Source organism: Leptonotus elevatus, chromosome 1 (genome assembly GCF_054856555.1).
Source record: "Leptonotus elevatus isolate MCC_2025b chromosome 1, RoL_Lele_1.0, whole genome shotgun sequence".
NCBI lineage: Eukaryota > Metazoa > Chordata > Actinopteri > Syngnathiformes > Syngnathidae > Leptonotus > Leptonotus elevatus.
Window position 1 is genome coordinate 53,516,220 of NC_141239.1, and position 13,053 is coordinate 53,529,272.

Here is a 13,053-nt window from a genome sequence, read left to right on the forward strand (position 1 = left end):
GTCGTTTTGGCCCCTAGATGGCAGCGATGACTCTCTTTGGACAAGATTGGGTGGGCGTCAGTAGAAGACGTGAGGCGGAGCTAGAGTGTTGAGGGGACAATGGCTGATGAAGCAACAATGGCGACCGGTTGCTAGCAGCTCACGCTTGAGCATTTTTTTCAAAGACGGAAAGCATCGATCAATACTAAAAAGCGCATTGATGTCGACGATGATGATGATGGTGACTCCGAGCTTGACGCCGAAGTTGGAACCGTTGACGCGACCGTTATGATCACGTAGTAAGCCTCACCGGCTAGCGATGCTAACGCCGGAAAACGCGCAGCACAACCGACCGGGCACTTCTGCACAAGCGGACATTCGATCGGACGATGGAGAGTAGTCGAAAAGCATCGACCAATGCACATTGATGATGATGATGATGGTGACTCCCGAGGTTGACGCCACAATTGGAAGCATTGACGCGGCCGTTATTCTCACGTCATAAAGCCTCACCGGCTAGCGATGCTAACGGCGGAAAACGCGGAGCTGCACAAGCGGACATTCGATCGGACGATGGAGAGTACCCCGAGTCCAATGCATATTCATCGGAGGAGCGGGTACAGTCTGATCACGGAGAAGACACTGGTTCTGGACTACGATGCCACCATGAATGGAGTGGATAAGATGGATCAGAACATCTACCACCCGGTATAGGAACTGAAGGACATGAGGAAGCCAGACGTAACACCACCGTAACGTAACCGTAGCATGATCCTGATAGTAGACTTGATGGCAACACACACTGCAGTATATACTTGCTATTCCCCGGAAAAAACGGCCGGCAAGAAAGTGTAGCTTCTGCACGCGAAGAGGCAATCGCAGTGAAACTAATCTGTTGTGCAAATCCTGTTGCGTCTCCTTGCACGCAGGGGAGTGTTACACAAAAAGAAAAACTGTCGTTGAAACATCCACATAATTGTAAATAGTACCACAGTTGCACACATTTGTAAATAGTTTGCCAAATTGTTGTCAAATTGTTACACTGTTCAATGTAAATAAACGTATTTTGCTATCAAAAAACACTTTTTCATTCTTGGTGGTAGTGTTTTATAGAAGTAAAGCACTATTTAGGTGTTTGTGACATCATTCATGGACAAAAAAAAGTGTAAAATTCACTAGAGTGCATGAAATAATATCGTTTCACTAAAAGCTTGATTTCTCCGTATTTTGGTCCAAAACAAGCGCATTTGGTGAAACTAACCATTTTCTATTGTTGATTACTAAAGAACGGAATAAGGTAGAAACAAAAGATGAAGGTTCAATCTTTCATTTGGTAGTATGTGTGTTTCCATAGTCCAAACAGACAATTTTCTGTGGACCTTGAAAGATCAGTCAAAATGCTTAAATCGGCTGGCACTCACAGCATCCCTTTTCTGAAAACGTCTAGTGAACGTCTTTTAACGTCTTTGGCGCCCCTCCGTAGGTTTTTACTAAACGTTATTTAACGTTTTTGGCAGTAAAAGAGTTAATGCGGCCGTCTTAACTCCTACTTTTTCTGTCCCGGAGTCCTCACTCCGCATTGTCTCAAATTGCATCAGCCCACACTCATTTCTCTTGCATTGACCTGGCTAATGCTTTTTTTTGCATTACAATCGCCTGCCTCAAGGCTTTGTTCTTTCAACTGGACTCTTTAACGGCTGTCTTTGCCAGTTGCTGTCTACATTTGAACTGCCCCCTGTTGTTTTCCTGGTGCTTGCTGACAGCTCCATCTGACACTTTTTATCTTAAAGCCACGAGGTCTCTGCTCTTCATCTCTTTGAAACAGCATATTTTCACTACTGCACTATTTCAGTCGCGTATTTTATCTGGATGTTCCTGAAAAGACCAGCAGTGTTTCTGCTGCCCTTTATCAGAAGGGGGAAGGAGGAAGTTGACAAGTTTTGTCTGTATGCATCAACTCCACTGGAAAAATATGCACACATGACAGTTTATGTTGCATTAAAAGAATGGAAACGAATTAGCAGATCGAGCAGCAAAAAAGGTTGCGGGGTACCGACCTACACTCCAACTAACTGTAAGTGAGTCTGAATGATAACAGAAACAGTCAAGCTGTGGCAGGAAAAAGTAAGTCCAGGAGGAAAGAGTGTGTGGATGTCCAAAGGGGGACAAAAAGATGAAGTATATGGCGGAAAGAAGGTAAATGCATTCAATCTCAGAAACAATTGAAAAATCTCATTTCTGAAGCCCATGGAATATGCCATTTAGGTGTGGAAGAAACATTTTGGCAATTACACACCTGGTGGCATCCTTTCATGAGACAAATTGTTAAAAATGAACTGCAGGACTGCAGTGTTTGTAAAAGGTATAATAGTATGCATACATCTAAACCTCCCCAGAGCACTCACGGTCCGGCCGGACGTGACAGCTCTGGGTCAGGTGGTTTTGATGGATTTCACTGACATGATAAAACCAGTGTCAGGATACAGATATTTGCTGGTAATAGTGGATTCCTTTTCAGGATGGCCAGAGGCATATCCATGCAAATCTGAAACAGCAAATATCGTGGTAAAACATTTGATTAATCATTACATACCATCAATGTGATCAGACAATGGAACCCATTTCAAAAACAAACATCTACAAGCGGTAGAAAAGGCATTGGGATTAAAACACATTTGGTTCAGTGTATTATCCCCAATACCAAGAACAGGTTGAGCGAATGAATAGAAATATTAAAGAAAAATTGGCTAAAGCATTGGCCTCATCAAATTTGAATTGGCTACAAGCTCATCCTGTTGCATTAATGAATATGCAAATTTCACTTAACTCAGCCAAAGGCTGGACTCTGTTTGAATGTCACACCAACAGACCATTTCCGACTCCAACAGCTCCATTGGAAGGGACGCAGGTTCCAGGACCTCCAGAACTCAAACAACTAACATTTACTAACTCCCAGCTAACAAAAAACAACAACCAGATGCTCCTTCAAAAATAAATGATTGTGAATATTGTTAGAAAACGTTCTTTGTTTTCTTGCGTGTTAAAATAAACTTCAAAGTTGAGATCTGTGAAGAGGTTTCCCTTGCAAGGTTATTATTACAGAAAGTTTCTGAAAGACACAAATGAATCCACTGAATCAGTAATCTCTCCAAATGTGTGTCCTTCAAGTGGACCCACCCCAACTTTATACAAAAACAGTGTTTACCGTATATGTTCTCCCCCCTCAAAGCTTGAAACACTTTGATCTCGTTAGGAATGTTCGGACCTGTTAAAAATGTGTTTGGACCTTAGGAAAGTGTTCGGAACTGAAGATGGGGCGTTTGGATGTGTTCGGAAAATGTTAGGACTTCGGAGGCCGTCCAGAAACAAACATCTTGTCTGAATGAGTGTAACCTTTAAAGAGTGTGGACCTCCTATCGGCTCACAGCCATGCTACCCTGAGAACGCTCAGGTGTTGTTGAGTGGTCACATTTGTGTCTGATTGTGCCTGTCTGTGTCAGTGTGAGCTGTGTGCTCCTCAATATTTGGTTTTGTGTTCTTTGTTGTTTTTGATTTTCTTTTGTTTATTTTTTTGTTAGTTTTCAGTTGTTACTCCTCCCAGCTTTCTTGGCTGTGGAGGAGGGTTTAATTTTACCCCTGAGCTTTTGCTTGGTTTGGACTGGTATAATGGATGTGGCCGCTGCTGGGCCCAGGTCGTCTGGAATGGAGAGTCTGCTGGAAGGAAGGTTGGCGATGATATTCGAGAAAGTATGAGTGTGACAAATATGCAAAAGGTGATTTTTGAGAAGGAACTGACTGTTTTTGGAGCTTGAGGGTGGTGTGGGTCTGTCTTCGTTGGCCCTACTGAGGACTACTAAGGAAGTCTGTGGCATGATTCTGGCCTGTCGAATGATAACAAAAGACAGGTTTGAAATGACTGTGGCATCCCAGTTGGGAAATTGTTAGATTAGTTAAGGATTGGGGAAACTAGGGTTCATGGGAGGGATATTAGTGTTGATGAGCTTGTTGTTTCTTTCATGGGCCTGCCAGCTTATATTGGGGACGAGGACATTCTTCAGAAGCTCCTCGCCTGTGGTGTTTCGGCCGTGTCCAAGGTCCGCTTTACAGACCAGGTGCGTTATCTACCGTATTCTGTTTAACACTGCGGAAGAAGGGGAGAGGGGGGGTGGGGGTGCTGAATATTTCCGGGTCATTCGTGACAGGCAAGTGAAAGTGTGCAGGGGGTGTCTCCAGCCTGACCATGTGATGCGTGATTGCCCTGATTTTTGTTGCAAGCGGTGTGGGGCTCAAGGCCATTACGCAAGTGAGTGTACAGAGCCCAGGGCCTCTAAATGTAAGGACTGTCATCAGTTTCTCTCTGTGTGTGGGTGCTCTGGCCACCTCGCCTCTGACCCAGGGGAAGGGGGTGGGGGTGAGGACGGTGGGTGTCCCCCACCTGCGGTTGAAATTGAACACGCCCCTGGATTGAGGGAGGTCCTGTTCTATCAGGATGCGGGACCGGGTGTACCTGTGCTTCGGGCTCTGTAAACTCCCGTGGTGTGGCTGTCCTAGTCAAGCCGGGTGTTTTTGGCGCGTCTTCTCTTGTGCATGCGGACCCACATGGCCGCTTTATTGTGATTGATTTTCAGCGTTGCTCTACTAAATTCCGCCTAATTAATATTTATGCGCCTAGTGAAGAGATGGAGAGGAAAACCTTCTTCTTTTCTGTTGTCCCTTATGTTACTGATTCCTCTATTTTGATTGGAGACTTTAATGTAGCTTTGTCTAAACTCGATCTTGGTCCGAACAACACATTTAGGAATGGTGTTAGTAGAGGTTATTTAATAGATGCTGCAGTGGCTGCTGATCTGTCCGAAGTCTGGAGAGGTCTTAACCCCCTAAAAAGGGACTATTCCCGGCGTCAGGTGGAGCGGGGGGTCCTCTTCCAGTATCGGATTGATCTGTGTTTTGTTTCAAGTGCTTTATGGAAATATAGTAGTGGCAGCTCCTATGCATGTGTGGGCTGGAGTGGTCACTCCCTTTTCTCTGTCAACCTTGACTTCCTGGGTGGTAAGAGGAATGTGGGGGTCTGGGGTTTTGATAATATGCAGCTTGCCGACCCCACCTTTGTAAATAAAATAGAGCACCTTTTTGATTGTCTTGATGGTGAAATTGAAGTTTGTGATTCTTTGATTGATTGGTGGGAACAGGCAAAGGCTAGAATTAGAAAGCTGTGCCTCCGTTATAGTAAGCAGAGGAGGTGGGAGGAGTCCATCAGGGAGCGTACTGTCCGGAGCCACCTCCAGGGACTTGCCGCCACCTCTGGTGTAGGCCCGGTAGATCCTGAGTATTTAGAGCTGCAGGAGGAGCTCAGGAATATACAGGTTAGTCGGGCTAGGGGGTCGGCACTTAGGTCCAAAGCCCAGTAGGCAGTGGAGGGCTGCACTGCTTTCTTCTTTGGTCTTTAGAAGTCAAGGCAGAGCAAGTTATATTTGGATGGCCTGCTGGATAAGTCGCGTAGATCACATAGTGAATTGGATAAGGTTTTGGATATTGTAGGTAGTTTTTATTCTGCTTTATTTGATAGTGGAAGGATTAATGAGGTAAGCTGTAGTCAGGCACTAGGTGCGCTTGATGTGTCTCTTAACTCTAGTGATGCTGATAGCTGTGACAAGCCTATTACCTTGGCAGAGGTTTTTGCAGCAATTAGGGGTCTCAATGCCTGTAGGAGTCCAGGAGAGGATGGATTGAGTGCTGAGTTTTATTGTGTTTTCGCTCACAGGTTAGCCCTGATTGTCCATACTCTTTTTTTTGCGCGATACTGAGAGACAGGGTCGGGTTTCGGACTCTTTTTCTCTGAGTATTGTGACTCTGATTTTTAAGAAGGGTGATAAGCGGTGCCTAGCCAATTACAGGCCAATAAGTCTTCTTAACATGGATTATAAAGTATTGGCAAAAGTAATGGCACGTAGGTTGAAAGGTGTGATAGGTACACAGGCGTATTTTGTCCCAGGGTCATTTCTGACACAATACTCTCCTTGGCTTTAAAAATGGCTTTGTAACTGGATTAAGCTTTTATATTCCAGTGCGGTTAGCCGTGTGAAGTGTAATGGACTCCTGTAGGATATGTTCCCTTTGCGGAGGTCGGTAAGGCAGGGGTGTCCTTTGAGTGCACTCCTCTATAGTATAGTGGCCGAGCCTTTGGCCACTATGCTCAAGAGGGACGGGGCTGTGCATGGAATCGTGAGTCCATCTGGTAGGGAATATACAATTTTTCAATATGCGGATGATACCAATTTGGTTCTGCGCGATGTGGGGAGCCTCAATGCTCTCTACATCCTAAATATCTATTGCCTTGCCTCAGGAGCAACGATAAATTTTGATAAGCCTTCTGTGTCCTACTGTGGAGGCATTGTGGCCCCACCGAATGTTTGGGGCGTCAGGGGATTCTTACAGGGTTCTTGGTGTGCCCTTGGGTGGGGATGAGGTGACCTGGCGTGATGGTTTGTGGTCCGGCTTGTATAGTAGTGTGTGTACCCTTATGAATTTATGGAAAATGCGTGGTCTTCATTTGAAAAGGTAGGGTGTTGGTTGTTAATGCACAGTGCTTGTCTAAACTTGTTCTTGCGTTTGCTGTGTATGACTTGCTGGGGGTGTTTGCAAATAAGTTTAGCGTTGCAGTCAGTAAATTTATCTGGCGGCGTAAGCGTGCACTTGTGGCACATAACGTTTTGAGTGGTCAGTATAATCGGGGAGGGCTTAAACTGATTGACTTGGTGGTTAGGAAGCATGCTTTGCGTCTCAAGTTAATTAAAAAGTTCCGGCGTGGAAGGACTTTTTTTGACTGCGGCCGTTTGTTGTGGCGGCCCCTTGCTCCCTGTGGCAGCTAGGGCTAATGCCCTTGCGTTTTAATCCTGACATGCTCTCTGATGCTCCTGAAAGGAGGGAGAGCATGTTCAGCGGGTCTTTTGAAAGGGCAGGTATAAAACGGGTTGGGCAGTTGTTAGATTCTGCAGGTAGGTTTGATATGGAGTCTATCAGGGGTAAGTTTAGAGGTGCGGGTCTTAGGTTTAGAAGGACCGAAGTGGTGAGGAAGGTATATACGGTATATGATATACGGGATTGCATCTTGAGAAGGTGGAGCACACTCGATGAGAGTGCACCGCCTGCTCAGGATGCGTATGAGGGGGGAAATGACGTTGAGTCACCCCTAAATTTCATTTGGGTTAAGGGGGAGGGGTTGATGAGATTGGCAGAGACACCGACTCGTGTTTTATACTGTTTGCTGTTGACCCAGGTAGTTAGGCGCCTCACTGCAGAACATAGGTGGTCACAAGTATTCCCTGAGCAAGATACTGCATCCAGTTGGGCTAATATTCATCATTGGTATACCCCACCCCAGGTTAGTAACTTTGACTTTAAATTGCGACATCGACTTGTTTTTACATGTTGTATATTGCACAGTATTCAGTCTGACAGGTTTGGTCAAGACTGTCCAGTGTGCGGAAGACTCCAGATGATTTGCTCCACCTCACGTTGCGGTGTCCAGACCTCCTTCTCAGGAGATTGGGATTGAGACTCTCACCGTCGGCGGTTGATGTGGAGGACATGGACGAGCCCTGGTTTCTGCTTTTCGGGCCCATCTGTCGGGATATCCAGAGGGCTGATTTGGCTGGCGGGAGCAACTGGGAGGCTCTTCATCTCTGCCTGTCCTTTGGGAGATATACTGTTTTCCTGGTGCGCAACATCCACTTCCTTGACGCCAGGACTGCTGACCACGGGGCTGTCTTTGTGGGACTTTTGGCAGCCCATTTCCGCCATCTTCATGCTGTCAGGGAGCACGAGTTCGTGGACACTTTTGTTCAACGTAATGATTTATTTTCTTTTGATGCATCTGGACTCCCCTAGTTGAACCTTTGAGGACTTCCCGCCCTCTGGTGGTTTGCCCTCGAGCCATTATCATTATTATGACATTGGTTTTGTCTCCTACCCTGAGAACGCCCAATCTCGTTTGATCTCGGAAGCTAAGTAGGGTTGGTCCTGGTTAGTACTTGGATGTGAGACCGCCTGGGAATACCAGGTGCTGTAAGCTTTTGTACCTCCATAGTAAAGGTAAACTTTCACAAAAGCTGTCAAGTTCATAAGCTGCTTCCCAGCAGACAGCCGCACTGTAAACTGTCAGGATGAGAGCTGAACATGCAATCAAAATGTTTTTTTCTCAGGTGCAAAAGCTTACAGCACCTGGTATTCCCAGGCGGTCGCCCATTTAAGTACTAACCCAGCCCGACCTTGCTTAGCTTCTGAGATCGGGCGTTCTTTTATTTCTCTTTTAATATAAAATACAACACAGAAATAAAAACATACTTACAAAAAAAAATACCACCAACTACTAGGCACAAATTAAAAGAAACATCAAAGTAACCAAAACCAATGTCATTATAATGACAGCAGAAATTTTCCGAGGCGGGAAGTCCTCAAATGTTCAGCTGGGGGAGTCCAGATGCATCAAAAGAAAATAAATCATTACGTTGAATAAAAGTGTCCACGAACTCGTGCTCCCTGACAGCATGGAGATGGCGGATATAGGCTGCCAAAAGTCCCACAAAGACAGCCCAGTGGTCAGCAGTCCTGGCGTCAAAGAGGTATATGTTGCGCACCAGGTCCTCCACATCAACCGCCGGCGGTGGGAGTCTCAATCCCAATCTCCTGACAAGGAGGTCCTGTAGCTGGGTCCAGAAGCCCCGCACCACCGGACACCGGAACGTGAGGTGAAGCAAATCCTCTGGAACTCCTCCGCACACTGGACAGTCTCGACCAAACCTGTCGGGCTGAATACTGTGCAACATACAACATGTAAAAACAAGTCGCAATTTAAAGGCAAAATTACTAAACTGGGGTGGGGTATACCAATTATAAATATTAGCCCAAATAGATGCAGTATCTTGCTCAGGGAATACTTGTGACCACCTATGTTCTGCAGTGGGGCACCTAACTACCTGGGTCAACAGCAAACTATATAAAACACGGGTCGGTGTCTCTGCCAATCTCATCAATCCCTCCCCCTTAACCCAAACGAAATTTAGGGGTGACTCACCGTCAATCCCTCCCTCATACGCATTTTGAACAGGCGGTGCACTCTCATAGAGTGTGCTCCACCTTCTCAAGATGCAAGCCCGTATATCACTCACCTTCCTCACCACTTCGGTCCTCCTAAACCTAAATCCCGCCCCACAACAAACGGCCGCAGTCTAGCCCACGCCTCAAACACTTCCCTCTCAAAAGGCGGGACCAGATCCAGGGCAGCCTGTTGGGGAAGCATACACAAATTATAAACACCATACTCACCCAACTTTTCAACCTGCGATGCAAAAAAGTCCTTCCACGCCGCATCGAAGCTGGTGTCGAGGAACTTTTTAATCAACTTAAGACGCAAAGCATGCTTCCTAATCACCAAGTCAATCAGTTGAAGCCCTCCCCGATCATACTGACCAATCAAAACATTATGTGCCACAGGTGCACTCTCTCGGCGCGAGATAAATTTACTGACAGCAACGCTAAACTTATTTGCACCCCCGGCAGATCATACACAGCAAGAGCATGAACAAGTTTAGACAAGCACAATACCTTTACAACCAACACCCTACCTTTCAAATGAAGACCACGCATTTTCCATAGATTCATACGGGTACACACACTACTATACAAGCCAGACAACAAACAATCACGACAGGTCACCTCATCCCCATCCAAGGGCACACCAAGAACCCTGTAAGAATCCCCTGCATCCCTGACGCCCCAAACATTCGGTGGGGCCACAATGCCTCCACAGTAGGACACAGACGTCTTATCAAAATGTATCTTTGCTCGTGAGGCAAGGCAATAGACATTTAGGATGTGGAGAGCCACATTGAGGCTCCCCACGTCGCGCAAAACCAAATTGGTATCATCTGCATATTTAAAATTATTATATTCCCTAACAGATGGACTCACGATTCCATGCACAGCCCCGTCCCTCTTGAGCATAGCGGCCAAAGGCTCGGCCACTATACTATAGAGGAGTGCACTCAAAGGACACCCCTGCCTTACCGACCTCCGCAAAGGGACGATATCCGACAAGAGTCCATTACACTTCACACGGCTAACCACACTGGAATACAAAAGCTTAATCCAGTTTACAAAGCCATTTTTAAAGCCAAATTTCTCCAAAACACGGTGAAGAAAATTATGCTCGACCCTATCAAATGCTTTACTGAAATCAACTGAAACATGAATCCCACCAGAGACATGCATCTCCTTCAACAAACACTTTAAGGAGAGTATTGTGTCAGAAATGTCCCGCCCCGGGACACAATACACCTCTGTACCGGCAACCACTTTATCTATCACACCTTTCAACCTATGCGCCATTACTTTTGTCAATATTTTATAATCCGTGTTAAGAAGTCTTATTGGTCTGTAATTGGCCAGGCACCGCTTATCACCCTTCTTAAAAATCAGAGTCACAATACTCAGAGAAAAAGAGTCTGAAACCCGACCCTCTCTCTTAATATCGCAAAAAAGAGTATGAAGAATCGTGGCTAACCTGTGAGCGAAAACACAATAAAACTCAGCACTCAATCCATCCTCTCCTGGACTCCTACAGGCATTGAGACCCCTAATTGCTGCAAAAACCTCTGCCAAGGTAATAGGCTTGTCACAGCTATCAGCGTCACTAGAGTTAGGAGACACATCAAGCACACCTAGTGCCTGACTACAGCTTACCTCATTTATCAAATAAATCGGAATAAAAACTACCTACAATATCAAAAAACATTATCCAATTCATTATGTAATCTACCTGACTCATCCAACAGGCTATCCAAATATAACCTGCCTGGACTTCTCCAAACCAAAGAAGAAAGCAGTGGAGCGCTCGCCCTCCACCGCATACTGGGCTTTGGACCTAAGTGCCGACCCCCTAGCCCAACTAACCTGTATATTCCTGAGCTCCTCCTGCAGCTCCAAATACTCAGGATCTACCGGACCACCAGAGGTGGCGGCAAGTCCCAGGAGGTGGCTCCGGACAGTACGCTCCCTGATGGACTCCTCCCACCTCCTCTGCTTACTTTAACGGAGGCATAGCTTTCTAATTCTAGCCTTGCCTGTTCCCACCAATCAATCAAAGAATCACATACTTCCATTTCACCATCAAGACAATCAAAAAGGTGCTTCATTTTATTTACAAAGGTGGGGTCGGCAAGCAGCATATTATTCATCATCCTGACACCACACTACCGTTTACACTTCCTATTCATCTTCGACAGAGCAACCTCATTCCCTTGGGAAATAAAGCCCATAGGAACAGTTGTGGCATCAAAAGTGGCAGACTCAGAACGGGCAGCGCCACATGAAAGGGGACTCTCACCCTGCAGCCCTGACCGCCGTTCACTACCAGGCTGGGATTCACAGAGCTCATCGACGCGTTTCGACCCAACCCTCCCGGTCAGTGATCTGGACCTGTCACTACTCCTAGACAGTGGCTGCCTATTCGGCGCCCGACCCCTGCTGCCCGCCCTCGAGCGCTGAGACTTAGGAGTATGGCCTGACTTCAGTACCATCTCCCCCGCTTCAGGGGTAAGGTGTGGAACCAGATCCACACCCAAATTGTTCAATAGCAAAGTCCCAAAAAATCTTGTAAATCAGACATGAGCTGCTAAAATTCCATAAATGTCAATTTTTTAGATGTATCAATATGAGTGTAATGAAAATTGTATGAGGATATGATTCATAAATGTATTATGAATTTCATGTACATATGTTGCTGACAAATGTACGCATGTCAAAGTGCAGTTTCATACATGAGCAAGTGTATACATTTTTCCTTTATTGAAATATAATAACCTATTATTGTATCAATAATGAAATAAGTCAAAACATACAAAGAATAAGGGTAGACCAGATAAGTTTTCAACTTCTTCCTACTCCATTTTGAACATGTAAACCGTGACTGATGGCTGTATGAAGTTGTTTTCTTCTTTTAAATCTTTATTTGTCTTCTAATTGTTTATATGTTCAATAAACAAACAAACATCTGCATCATAGTTTCAAAAGGAGCCTCAAATTGAGTAAGCTCCAAACAAGCTCATGCCCTTTGAGCTTAGCTTATGTGGTTGAACAGAGTGCAGCCTCTTGTCCAGGAGCGCAGCCAGAGATCTGCCCTGACCAACGGAAGAGGAGAATGAAGATGCAGCCTAAAGATTCAAATGGACTCTCGGCCTGTTGCTTGTTCCTCACTCAGCTTTCACACTGCAAATCTTGAATGTCATTGAGACAGGAGGCAGCCATCAATGCCACCTCTCAAACATCACAAAATGAAGGACAGGGTCAAATAATAAAGGCGCCCTATAGCAGAATTTTTGCTTGACAAACAATAAAAGACGGTGGTCCAAACACGTTCTCAACGTGACAGGGATGAGTTTCTAATCATGTTTGGATAGAATAAACATTGTGAATGTAAATGGGGCTTTAGAAATGATTATATTCATCTCAGCATTTCTGTGTAACTTAAGGATTTAAAAAGATTTTTCTGAAGCATTTATATTTAGCAACACCACCAAGTCTGTATACAATGTTAGTGTATATTGCGCCGACCCTCTAATTGCTATGGAATATCTATTTTGTGACAAATAAGTGTACTTTTTCTATTGAGTAATATGTCATGTGTGTTATTCTTAGTGTGATGTTTTTTCTGTTTTCTACATTAAGAACAAATCAGATGCATTCAGTGTTCTCCACAAATGCAAATACAACAACCCAAAAACAAACTTTAAACACTTTTATGATACTATATCCGATATAAAACTGATCAGTAGCTCACTAAACAAAAAGGCTTTAAAAATGATCACTATTTGTACTACTTTTAAACTTGTTGGATGTACGCGACCTATGTATATACCCCTTGGCATGTATATGTTCAATGTTGTAAACAAGATTCTCTGTATATTTGTACTTTTGAATGGTTCATAATTTAAAATTTAAAAAAAAAAGGTGTGCAGTTTCTTTTTTTAGGTACAGGTGGCAGTAGCGATTAGAACTTGAATATTCTGCATTCTGCAG